Genomic DNA, 14,127 nt, shown 5'->3' on the forward strand with positions numbered 1-14,127 from the left:
TTGTGTTACATTTGCTATGGTGCATCTTAATGTATCTGTTATCACTTTTTGTGTTTCATTTGCTATGGTGCATCTTAATGTATCTGTAATCATTTTTTGTGTTACATTCGCTATGGTGCATCTTAATGTATCTGTTATCACTTTTTGTGTTTCATTTGCTATGGTGCATCTTAATGTATCTGTAATCATTTTTTGTGTTACATTTGCTATGGTGCATCTTAATGTATCTGTTATCACTTTTTGTGTTTCATTTGCTATGATGCATCTTAATGTATCTGTAATTACTTTATTGTGTTACATTTGGTATGGTGCATCTTAATGTATCTGTAATCACTTTTTGTGTTACATTTGCTACAGTGCATCTTAATGTAACTGTAATCACTTTTTGTGTTACGTTTGCTATGGTGCATCTTAATGTATCTGTAATCACTTTTTGTGTTACATTTGCTTTTTATACCCTACCTGTTTACCTAAGATACAGAGCATAGGCTCTAGAAAATCATATGAAGTGGTGTCAGATTTTGTGGGGTGGGGAAACCATCTTCTATGATGCAATATTTACCCATCAATATTGCAGGGCTATTATGTATCTCTGAATACATCTTCCCATGGAGTGAAGAACTGTCAACAAGACATGGTCCACATGTATGCCTCACAAGTATATGCATAGAAATAGTCGTATAGATGATAGTTACACAGGAAAGTCAGAGTCGGGTGATAGCTGGGCATTCAGCAATAACAATGGGTAGGTACTGAATAATTAAAGGTCTACACCCTCCCAACCCCAACCCCTAAAACTATGTTTCAATAGCAGCAATAGCTTACCTGTCGCTACTGCACAGTGAATTTGTCAGTTAGGTAGGTAGGCTGCTGTATTAAAACTGAGGGCATGTGTACATGTGTGATTTGGATTGTTAACATAGCTTTAACAATTTTTCTGTCATACTGCTAAGATGTATGCAGTCTGGAGGTTTATATTGATATCTAGCACTGGGCATCATGCCACAAACATGTAGCATTATGTCCAACCCACATCCTGACACCAGTCTGACCAGTCCTAACACTAACCTTTTATTGCTGAGTGAGGCAACTGCTAGCAACATTTTTATAAGTCCTTCAAGTATGACTCAGCTGGGGTTCAAACCCATGACATCTCACATCAAAGGCGGATGTTCTAACCACTTGGACCACCAAAGTGGATGTCTTAAACAGATCACAAACAGAAAAATGTAAAGATCTCAACATCAAGGGAGACATTAGTATCTCTCTGGGTCACAAATTAATGTACTGGAGCTTGGGCTTGACACCAATTTTATTAAACAAATTATGTTTGTCAATAGCTGGAAAAATTATCTAGCAGTAAATAGCTGCTAAATAAAAGTATATTTTGTCCATTAACTTGTCTTGAATATTTATCATGATATAAAAGAGAACAAATTATCTCAACTCAAAACAAATTACAGTTGCCACCCCAACCCTAAACCCAAAATTGAATAGTCAGTACCTTCACGATATATGAATTTGCTTTGTATTAATTGTTCAACAAGCTATAACACAAAAACTTTAACTAAAGTGGAATGAGTAAGCGTGTTGATACATTGTATTAACACTGAAGCCTATGTCTATCTATACTAATGATTTAAACAGCATGGAAACTTTGCTTGGGATGCCAATACTTGTCCAAGATATTTAGCAGATACGGCCTGTAAACATAAGACACTCAACAACAAGAAAATATAAGGTGGACTTTATAAATTATGTTAACAAATCTTGGATGATTCATATTCTTACAAATGAATACATGTATTTGACATGGATACATACATTATTAAATAACTAAAACATGACACACCTTTTATAAATCACAAATTATCTTCAAGTTTTTTTGCCCAAATATCTTTAACAAAATCACATTTAGCCAATGTGTCAACAAATATCTGACATGTGTCAAAAAATGCCAATAAAGAGAGATAAATATATTTGTAATATTCCAAATTAATATGTGACAATGTCAACTGTTTTTTTTTTAAATATTTCTTTCTTTTATTATTTTGTCAATTAAAAAACATTCTGTCAATATCATTCAATTCAAAACAAGATTACTCTGGAATTTTCATACTCAATGAAACTGGCTGTACTGGTACAGCAAAAACGTACCATGGTACATACCACCATTAAAAAAATACTATGGTAAACTGGTAAAACAGGAATACTGTACACCTCTGATAATTACATTTGTCACTCTAGTTATCCCAATTAACTAAATACAACTCATCACCCTTTTCAGTCATATCAAAAACAAACAAACATAAAATGCTTTCAAATATTGGCAGCACAAGACTGGCATAGAAAGAGCTCTAGATATGTACCTTGATATTCATTCAACCTCGTGACAGATGAAGATAAATAGTTCTTATTCCTTCCAGACAAAAGAAATGTGTTTGATATATGATTATCTCCCCTTCTTGCTTTGCCAACCCACTAGACCCTGGCTGAAATGGTAATACTGTATGTACCCTGATATTAGTCCAGTTTGCATTTACATTACTACTGTTTAGCCACCATCTATCTACAACAGGTCAATGCAAAAAGGACAATAAAAAAGAAAAACAGAAACATGTATATATGACATAGACACCATCTATAATTTAGTACATGTGGTATCCAATGGCAAAAAATTTAGACCCTGAGCCGCTGCCACATAATGCACCAGCAGATCAAGGTGTATGTTGTTTGTTTTACTAATTGTTGTGGACCCAGATCTGCCAGTGCATTATGCAATAGCAGATCTGGATCTATGCTGTTTAGAGTTGGATCTGACTTGAATGCATATGTATATTATACTCTTGACAATACAATGCAATGAGAGGCAAAATTGCCATGTCAAAAACCAGGGCAATAACTGAAATTTTGCTGAACAAATGTTGCAAATCAAACCTGAATTGGGCCATCTTAATATAAAACTTCATACCAAATTTAGACTCAGTACATGTCCTTTAAAAGTTACATAGTGGAAATGTTTGATCAATTGATGGATGGACTGGATTTAGTGGCACATCAACACAAACATGGCTCATAGTATTGATTAAAAGTAAAGTTCTACAAATGTTAGGACAAAAACAAGTAAGAGCTACTTCATGGAGATAAAGACATCCAAATAAAATGTGAGCTGTCCTGCAAGATAAAAGGTAAACATGTTAAAATACTTTAAAATGTATATAAACAAAAAGATAAAAATATAAAATATAAAATTCTTAATATATAGAGCTAATTATATATAAAATGTCAAAGTTCTTCCTATAGGCGTATCATCTAAAATCAGATTGCTGAGTAGAAATTCATAGACTATACAAGAATCAGGCCATGAGTTTTGTAAAATACAGAACGGTGAGAACAGCTATCCAAGTAGTGTTATTCATTGTCCTCAAATATTTACAACATCATTTATGGCACATGACATCATATATCAAAATGGCGGACCTGTAAACAATTCAGGATTTATGAGAGGCAACTGCCATGAAATCTGGTAAAAAATTGAGAAGTTTGCTCAGAAAGCATCTGGAAATCTTTGTTTTGAAGAATAAGGCTGGGGAGATTAATAGATCCCTCTCATGGAAGCAATTTAAGGAGGGTGACTGCATGAGAGAACAATCACAATCCTCAAAACACAAGCCCCAAAGAATGCATTGGAACATGATGAAAGCCAAACATGATTTAAGGGTTTCTTTTACTGTAAATCCTCATTCTAAAGATTTTGGTTTCAGTCCATCAAAATCTCCACAAGCTACTGAACAAAAAAAAATTTCTGATGAAATTGAAGGATAAAGTTCAATGTCAAACACTGGCTACAACTCAGCTAAATGTTCTTAGTAAATGATATCAAGTCAACTTAATGTAGAGCTTTCTAATATAAAGTAAAGCCTCAAAAAAAATTTTCTTTCAGTCCATGAAGTATTTCAAAAGCTATTGATACAAGGACAAATTCAGGGTTCATGCAACCCTAAAGACATCATTTTCAAGGACATTTAAAGGATTTTACCCATTTTCAAGAAGCTTTTTAGAGATATGTTAGTATCTGGAAACATTTACCCATTTCAAAGGAGCATTTCTGAGATATGTCAGTATCTGGAAACATTTTACCCATTTCAAAGGAGCATTTCTGAGATATGTCAGTATCTGGAATCATTTACCCATTTCAAAGGAGCATTTCCGAGATATGTCAGTATCTGGAAACATTTTACCCATTTCAAAGGAGCATTTCTGAGATATGTCAGTATCTGGAATCATTTTACCCATTTCAAAGGAGCATTTCTGAAATATGTCAGTATCTGGAAACATTTTACCCATTTCAAAGGAGCATTTCTGAGATATGTCAGGATCTGGAATCATTTACCTATTTCAAAGGAGCATTTCTGAGATATGTCAGTATCTGGAAACATCTTACCCGTTTTCAAGGAAGATTTCTGAGACATGCCTGAGTATCTAGAAACATTGCTTGGAACAGTTTTTTGATTTCTCATGAATGATATGAATTGTGTTAGTCATGACTCTCAAAGTACACACTATTTCAGCTTTATAACATCATCCCTTGTTTCATAATTATCATTATGTGATGGCAGAGCACTCGGAATCTTTTACTCAAGACAGCAAGTAAAATTCCAGAAGCCTCAACATTAATATTAGTCACACAAGATGAATGCAATGTGACAGCAGATGAACATGCATTTTTCATGTTTCTTATCAACTATACAAGATTTGAAAGCACTTTCCCACCCTAGAAATATACAATATTTTGTCATAAGCTTTAAAATTACCTTATTTTTGTCTCCCGTCAATGCTTCAATTCAACCAGTATAAAATGGGTCACGTTGTCATTTGCTACTGCATACTCAGCTCATGGTAGGTCAAGTGTGAGTATTTTGTATTGTTAGGGTGATCACAATACTTACTATGCAAGGGGACATTACTAATATTCCAATACTTACTAGCATAATGTACTAATTCACCAACTCAATTTTAGTGAGACTGTTTAATATTTTTTATAAAAATTACATTGTAGTAATATCGTTTTAAGTAATGAAGAAATTCCCAGAGGGACATGTATGTTAAAATAAACACTAATTATTGCTATCTTCATATAATGTGCATTGTTATACTCTCCTTAAAAGGGCCTCAAGGGAGAATAGTCCTTGACTAATGAGTCACCCTCTATAAATAAAGCATTATTATTATTATTATTATTATTATTATTATTATTACTGAAGAGATCAAATTAACTTCTTTCTTCAGAAATTAAATCTTTTCAAACACAAAACCCACATTTTGTAAAATATTTCAAGGCAACTCTTTGAATTCAAGGACTTTTCACACTATTTCCAAACCCTGAAATTTATCAGTATATCAGGAGCTGAACTCCTTAACATTTTGGTGGAAAATTCTTAAAATCATAATTACTTCATCCCAATGGTTGTGGAGAAAAAAATGAAAGCCTGATACAAGATGCAAGTCAAACAAGGGCTATAACTCTCAAATTTTATTAGAAAACTTTACCCTGGTGTTCTTAGTGTGGAAAACAAAACTCACACTGGTGTGGACAGGACAAGACAGATAGACATGGATTACACAATAAATAATGCCCCTCCTCAAGTGTGGCAGGGTTATAAAAACGAAACAAAATTTAATATTGTGATGTGCTGGTGTATGGAAGACAGTGCAAATATGTTACCTGTATATGGAATCAGATTGATTGTATGTATTAATGTAGTAGCAGTGGCTATACATTGCCAACTAAAGGAAAAGTTGGAAAAATGTAAACAAAATTAGTTTCGTAAAAATTCTGGAAGAGAAACACTTCAAAATATATATTAATGCAAGTACAACCATATTTAAAAAAAGAGATAAAGATGTTACAATTTTATAAAAGGTGAAAAATGCATTATCGTTGAACAAGACCAACTGACTGACAGGAACAATTTACACTTTATGCCCCCTCCAATCATATGGTGGGAGCATCAAACAAGAAAATTCAATAATGTGATGTATTAGTAACTGGATTGACCTATTTACCATTCTTAGAGACATGACAGGTGGGCATGTGTTACATCCTATGTCCCTCCATACATATGGGGGGGGGCGGGGTTTGGCTTAAAATGTTGTGGGTTCAATGCCATTTGTTAACAGATGATATACATGGCAGCCAGTATGACTGGTGGAGGAAGAACCTGAGAAAATCCCAGTAAGAACCAATGACCCATGGGAAGCTTCTGACAAGCTTTCTCACATCCACACTGGCCGATCTTGGGACTTGAACCCAAGTGGACAGAGAAGAGATGGCAATGATCAGCAAAGGCGAGCGCTTTAGATCACTCAACCACCCATGGTACTAATGGCTTAAAAAAAGATGCAAGATTTTGATGTACTAGCACATGGAAGGACAGCAGCTATGCACATTTAATTACCATATTTACCTGTATAAGGAACTGCTCCAGTAGCCTAGTGGTTAGAGCGTCTGCCTTGGATGTGGGAGGTCATGGGTTCAAACCCTGGCTGAGTCAAACCATAGACTTCTAAAAATGGTACTTTCAGCTAACTTGCTTGACACTCAGCATTAAATGGTTAGTGTTAGGACTGGTCAGCCTGGTGTCAGGATAATGCAACTGTGTGTGATATCATGCTACATGTATGTGGCATGATGCCACTGTACTAGACATAACTATAAACTGCCACACTGCAGACATTGTAGCGATATGACTGAAAAACTGTTAAAGCTACATTAAACATCCAAATCACACATACACACACATACCTGTATAAGGGATGGGATGGACAGTTATGGGTTACACCAGGGGTCAGCAACCTATTTACATAGCTTGGCACTTTTTTCTGGATTAATTACAAAATGAATGAGTACATGCCACCAGTAAGAGAGTAACACTGTTAAAATCAAGAATTTTGGCTGCCCTAGATGTGCCACACAAAACACCTTGTGGCATGCGTGCCATAGGTTGCCAACCCCTGGGTTACACTCTATGCCCCATAGAAACAATTCCAACAAGGGCATAACAAAGAAACTATATGATTGTGCTGTATTAGTGTATAAAAAAATGTAGCTACATGTGAGGGCACTCACCAGTTATTACGTATATGTAAGGTGAAGCTGTTTGCATTTAAAACATGCACAATGGAGAGAATGTTGGCATACCTCTATTGTACATTAATGTAATGTGGATGATATTTCTTTGGATATTGTACTTTTGGAAATTGTACATGATTTAAGCACACTGCTAACTAAAATGACTGCTTCCTTGTGCTAAAAAATCAGTCTAAAGTACACTATCCATAGCAGCTATTAAAATAAGGAAAATGAATTTTGCCAGACTAGACAATGCCAGCTTCTGAAAGTGCAATGAATGAATTACCAAATACTCTATAACCCATATTACACCCATCAATCTTACATCAAAGTAAAGGGAATTAAAGGTTCTTTGAATTATATCTAAGATATACAAGGTCTTTTTTAAATAGCCAGTATAACTAGTGAGGAAAGCAGGGGAAATTCTTTTTCTTTTAAATTCTAACCCTATGCAAAATACGAAGCTGTAGAGCGCCACCTGTAATGCTCTATTCTTTGTAAAGAGTGTGGGTTGACTGGCGGATGATACCATATTTCAAGGTGTCCTCTTTATTCGGTTCTCATTATCTAAGAGATGATCGACCTCAGTGTTATTGCCCAGATCGAGTAAATGTATGGGTAGAATAAATAGAGATCTGAGCAGATATATAGGACAGAACACCTTGACCCCCCACCCCGTACATCAAAATTCTAAATTTAATCAATTACATAAACAATAGTGATAATACAATACATTATGAAGATACACTTCTTTTTGGAATAAATCTTTCACTGAATTTCAAAACTCAAATGTATTTATAAAAATAGCCAGTCTGTTTTACTGATAGAATTAGTTAATCATACGATCGAGTGAACAATCGAAGTCATTGCCTTGTACAACTGCATAACCTGTTTATCTCTGGTTCACTCCAATTTCACTGTAGCTGTTACCTGTCCTTTCACCTTCTCTCTTCCATCCTTTTCCTTTTTCTCTCCAACCTTCCTACTGTTTTGCCTCCCTTTGGCCCTCAAACATTGTGTAGGTAGGTGGATATGTAAGCATGTAGATACACAGATATTTGGATATGTCAGTGCATAGGTACGTCTGAGGATGTGTCTGAGAATACATCTGAAGAGCTATTTTCCCCTTTAAAAATAAACAGAGAACAACCTAAATTTTTCTGTCGGCTATTCTACTGGGAATAACTCATTACTCTCCTCTTGTTATCAGATCTTACTATTGGTATTGAAACAGATACCAAAGGTTATTATGTGGCCCCAGCCTGGCAAATCAAAACAAACCTAGTTTCATAAGAGTAATGTACTTCCTAATGACTAATTCATCACTCAAATTAACACACCAAGACTACCAGTTCTGCTCTCATCTCAGTTACACAAATGAATGAATGAAATTCACTACATAGCTTAACTACGTTATTTTCAATGAATACACACATTCAAGTCCTTAGCATACATGAAATCACACTTCATGGCTTAAAAACATTAATTTCAGTCAATATGTACTCAAGATTTTATCATACGTGAAATTACCTAAGATTGGTGAATTCACACTGATTCTCGTAACTCATACCAACTAAAGTAATACATGAAATTCTTAAAACCTAATTCCTATAAAAACAAGATGTCTAATTCAAACAATTAGACAACCTTATATAAAGAGGATTATTGTACAAATTCATATCTATAAAGCTCAACAGTTATTCTCATATCAAGAGAATTGATCACTGAATTTAAACAAATAAATTCACGCACATATTATCAAAAAATTCAAGCACAACGTTATATTGGTAACAACAAATTTCATGAAATTGATGCAAATACCTTTTGTGCTTTCAATTGTTTCTCACTTCTACCACCAAAATTGTATCCGTATACCTTCCAGACATCTGGTCCCTTGGACAAATATTTTATGGGAGAATTTTTTTCAAACTGACTCTATTAGTCCCCTGTCCTTTTATTCTTGCAGCAAAGCTTAGACTAATTAGAATTTTCGATGGGGCGATATTTAACACTAGGAAATTTCATGAGGAAAACATGCCCCTTATTTAGCGTAACCAATCAGGATTAAATATATTTACCTTCTTTTATAGCTAGGCACCAAATCTGGGGTCAATTTGACCTTCTATGTTCTGAATTACGGTTTCTGGAATTTTTCAAGTTTGACAGTTCCACTATGAAATCAAAGTTAGCCGTGTCCCTAATAGTCCATCTCGCAGTAAAGTAAATGAATCCTTAATTTAACAAATCTTTACCTCTACTGACCAAACATTAGAAATCATTGCAGTATAGTGATTTAACAAGCGCCTGTCCCCATAAATCTAACTGTTCTCTGGCCCAAACTAATGTGCTTTTCATAGATCAACAGAAATTTGCCCCTTCACACTACATAAAGTGTGATCCTGCTATAAAACAATCATTGGGGTCCAAACATGGGGACTGTGCTATGTAGTGAACTGTGCTATAAGTTCCAATCAGGTCAATCAGCTCAAGAGAACAATGCATTATGCCCCATAAAAAAGAAACAAATTAGGGGAAATGAGTGGGCACAATAATATGATTGAGCATAACATTGATAATCTATTTTATTATTCTTAAATGTTAGGCAAATTTATTGCCATAAATTCAGGCAAGAAACTTTTTGAGACTACCACATTGTTGCTTGACTTATGAACACTAATCTCAAAGCTAATTTTATTTGTTTAACTCCAGACTTAGTCCCTCCCAGGGATTCAAACATGAACAGTAAAATCTTTAAGTTCCGTATCCCATTATCCATTGTATATACCCAGTAATTAACCCTTTGACCTCTGTTGTTTGAACTAATATAGGAAGAATAATTGTTAAAGGTGATTTTATAGGAAATGCAGAATAGTTATCACTGGTTTACTGACTGCATGATGATTGATTACACCATAAAGCTATGTGCACATGTCAGCAGCTTACTTGGTTATAGTTTTTTCCTTGTCTCATAATTTGAAAAACCTTTGGTAGTGAGGTTAAATTTGATGATGAGCAAACAGTGCCAAGTATCTGATTTATAAATTTTAAAGAGAATAATTTCTTCATTTGAATGAATATTATATAAAATACATTGAAGATAAACCAAGAAGATTTGCTGGCATTGCTCAACCATAATAAGATTAAAACTGTCAACTTTTTAATCAGCCATGTTTCTTTCAAAAGCGTGAGCACAGAACTTCATATTTCTTCAAGAAATTGGTGTATGTGTGTGTGATTTGGATTTTTAACATTAAAAAATTTCAGTCATATCGCTACAATGCCTGCAGTGTGGCAGGTAATAGTGATGCCTAGCACTGGGGCATCATGTCACAGACATGTTGTCACGGAATGGTGTAAAGGTTGTTAATTAAATACATGTACTTGGGTTTTGTTTCTTTTCGCTGTACAACGATGCCCGAGGGTGATTATATCAGGGTCTATTGTATTTCGAAATCGTGAGTACGATTCGTCCTGTGCCACACGTGCAAGGTGCCTTTGATAAAGAATAACGAAAATTCTAAAGGTATAAATACGTTACTACATGTAAAGAACCTTTACAATACTAATGGGTTTTGTCAGCAAGCGGCCTGCTTAAAGGATTCGCACAACTCCAGCTGTAGGGCTGAGTTTTTGATGGTAGGAATATCCGGGGTGTCCGGTGTTGTCAGAGGGTAGAAACGTCCGTGTGTCCGGAGCGTTTAAGGTGCCGGAGCGTCTAATGTCTAGCGTCCGGAATGTCAAGAGTGACTAAGGTGACCCAGCTGTAAAGCCGTCAAAGGACCAGGGGGTCCGGAGGGTCTAATATTTCAAGTGTCCGGAGGGTCTAATATTTCAAGTGATCATAGTCCGGAGTCTATATTAATTGTGAAATTGATTCGGAGGAGCTGTGGAGCGGATATGGTGCACGGGTGACGGAGTGCATCTCCACACATGTATTTTTAGCTGTATGCTAATTTTGGGTTAGTAAGACCCAGTGTATTATTCAGGACTGGAAGGATAGATTGTATATCCGTTCTTGTTTAGTGACATAATTTCGCTACCTGAGCGAATACATTTTTTACTATGTGTAAAGACTTACATTGTTTACTATTTGAGTGAACTATATTCATCTTTCCATTATTGAATCATTTGTGAAATCATTTATCCTGTGTTTTAGGGTTACTGACCTAAATTTATTTGTATATTTTTTTCATCTTTGAAACTGTGCGTTTTTTTTGTTAAATAGATCCAATATTTGGATTATAAATACACACACATCTTCATAATCCACTACTCATATAAATCGCCATATTAAACCATATATCTGTGTCGTCAAAACGTGTTCTGTTGTTAATCCGAGATATCCCACCCGGTTATCTTGTTACACATGTTGCATGATGTCCCATCCTGTCACATTATCCTGACACCAGGCCAACCAGTCCTAACACTAACCTCTTAATGCTGAGCACCAAGTGAAGCAGCTGTTAGTACCATTTTGGTAAGTCTTTGGTATGACTTGGGCAATGATCGAACCCATGATTTCCCACATCCAAGGCAGATGCTCTAACCACTAGGTCACCGAAGCAGTCCCAAGAAATTGGTGGAATTATCACAAAATCTCATCAACCAAGCTACAATCATAGTTTATCTGAATTCACACATGATCCGTTTCCCAAAATGATAATTTGTTACACAATAGTTTTCCTACTATAAAAAATTTTTATTTCACTAAATGAACATATAAACAAATTTTCAGGAGCCACACCATGATTGTGTTATATTTAAATTTATATGTGAACTCATCCCCAAAATGATAATAAACCTTTCATGCATTATTTCTCATACTGTGACAAATATTTTATTGTGTATGAAAAAACATAAAAAAATTGTGGGAGCCACAACACAATCGTGTTATATCCAAATTCGTGTTATAACAGAATGTGCTATAGTGGGGTCACACTGTACATTCCAGTACTGTATTTACACAGATAAACTTTATATCAAACTTCAAACATATTTACAGTTTGGCGAAGTTCTGTGCTGAGTGAATTTTAGTCACCTGTTAAAACTAACAGCTGCTCTGACAATGCTTGATTTTCTATTAGCTCCTACCATGAATACCCATTTTCCACACCAACCACAGTTTGCATCAATTGGCCTATGCAGATCTAGAATCCTTGATGCATACTTTCATCCCCAGGATGGTCTCATCTGCTACAGTGATCATAAATTTTGATGTTTTTGTTTAACTTGTCAGTTCATTCACAGAATTTAAATTTGTAGACTTAAACTCACACATAATCCCATAGATGCTTCAATGCAGTGTTATAGAGCATTCTCAAGTGTTTCAATGACTGAGTGGAACAGCCTAGTAAATGCGCTGTTGAATTCTGCACCTTTGTGGAAAAAGACTTGGCCATGAAACTGATACCTTGAACTACAGCCTGAAGTTCAAGATTTTCTGTAATAAGTATGGTGAAATCATGCCTGTAAACATTTCTGCAACTATGAACACTGTACACACCAACCATGAAATGGCTGAGGAATCAAATTTCACTCTTAAGGGCCTTGGGTGGAATAATGGTTGAAAGTGCTCACCTTTACTGATCTCTGCCACCTCACATTTGTCCATGTGGGTTCAAGTCTCAAGCTTGGCCAATGTGGGTACATGTATATGAGAAATCTGCCAGTAGCTTCCCATAGGTCATTGGTTCTTACCAGGGTTTTCCCAGGTTATTCCTCCAACAGTTATACTGGCCACCATACAAAGCCTACCTTGTGCTGAGAAGTAGCATTAAACCCCAAAACAACAACAGCAGCAGCAATTTCTCATTGATATGATGGGGTTGCAATTTTTGACAAAATTATATAATTCGGTATACTTACTAGACCTTCCATTTGTTTCATTACATCATCCTATATAATTTTCTGGATATCTTTATCTCTATCAAAACAAAAATACAAAACATAGAAATTTGTTTTTTCTGAGCAACAAATTTAAAAATGATACTATTTGAAGCATTTCAAGATATCCCTCTTTCTGAGCTTTTAACTAGCCTTCGGGACCTTAAAAACTTAATAGTTTGCAGGCAACTCTAGTTTGATTTATTTCATTTGTATAATCTATAATAGTTTAGTCTATGGAATCAATAATGTAATAAATTTTGCTCAGTACATAGCACAATATTTAAAATGGTGCTAAAAATACCTGGGCAAGAACATGGGAAGTAAATACCCTATGGTTGAGCAAGCAGGAGGAGAGGGGAGAAGAATTGGAAGCAAGACCCATAAAATATCCCCTATTCTTGCCAGCATTCCTTTTTTTCCCCACACATCTAACACTGGAATGCTCTGATTTAGGCAAAATATAGATCAGAGTATTGTTTTACAGTTGATAATCAGCAAGATAAATTGTGTAAAAAATAAAGCATCATTTATCAATGTCTATAGAAAATAAATCCATGCAACAGACAAAGTAATGGACCAACTTCAGGAATCCATCTTCTTGTTTTAGCTAGCTAAATGTGCTATTTCTAATGCAATACTTGAAGGCAGTTATGATTACTTTTTGCCTTCACCTCACAAACATGGAGTATATATATGCATGAAGGTTGCATAAAAAATACTTAAAATTTACAATAATCAAAAGCCTCCATGACATGAAAGCACATGCATTTAAAGCAAGAAATTAATAAAAAGTTCTGTTGGAAGTATAATGTATAATATACAAGTTTTAAGATGCACTTGCTCAGTCAGATTAAATTATGAACCCTTTGCCTATCTCAATGTTTTCCCCCTTCTGGGTCATCCTTCCATTGGATCAATGTGGAGAGTGAAAACAAGAGGCCCAAGAGTGCCAAAGATCACTAGCCTTACTGACAGCTATCCAACAGCCAAATGCATTAGCCTTTGCCAAAATGTGCCAGAGATCACTAGCCTTAGTGACAGCTATCCAACAGCCAAATGCATTACCTATTGCCAAAGTGTGCCAGAGATCACTAGCCTTAGTGACAACT

The 14,127-nt window shown here is 35.3% G+C and overlaps 1 long non-coding RNA gene across 3 annotated transcripts in view; it reads right to left on the reverse strand.

Annotated features, from left to right (window-relative positions):
- The window catches only part of LOC149794016 (uncharacterized), a 100,971-nt gene that overhangs the window by 61,883 nt on the left and 24,961 nt on the right, over window positions 1-14,127 (reverse strand). For 2 of the 3 annotated variants that reach the window (XR_016422925.1, XR_016422927.1), the window contains exon 1: window positions 8,063-8,250. The exons of the other annotated variant lie outside the window; for it this stretch is intronic. This is a non-coding gene — a long non-coding RNA (uncharacterized LOC149794016). Of the gene's footprint in view, window positions 1-8,062; window positions 8,251-14,127 lie in introns of those variants that run through there. 3 annotated transcript variants of the gene reach the window in all.

Source organism: Sinohyriopsis cumingii, chromosome 8, assembly GCF_028554795.1.
Source record: "Sinohyriopsis cumingii isolate HCF-2022 chromosome 8, ASM2855479v2, whole genome shotgun sequence".
Classification (NCBI taxonomy): domain Eukaryota; kingdom Metazoa; phylum Mollusca; class Bivalvia; order Unionida; family Unionidae; genus Sinohyriopsis; species Sinohyriopsis cumingii.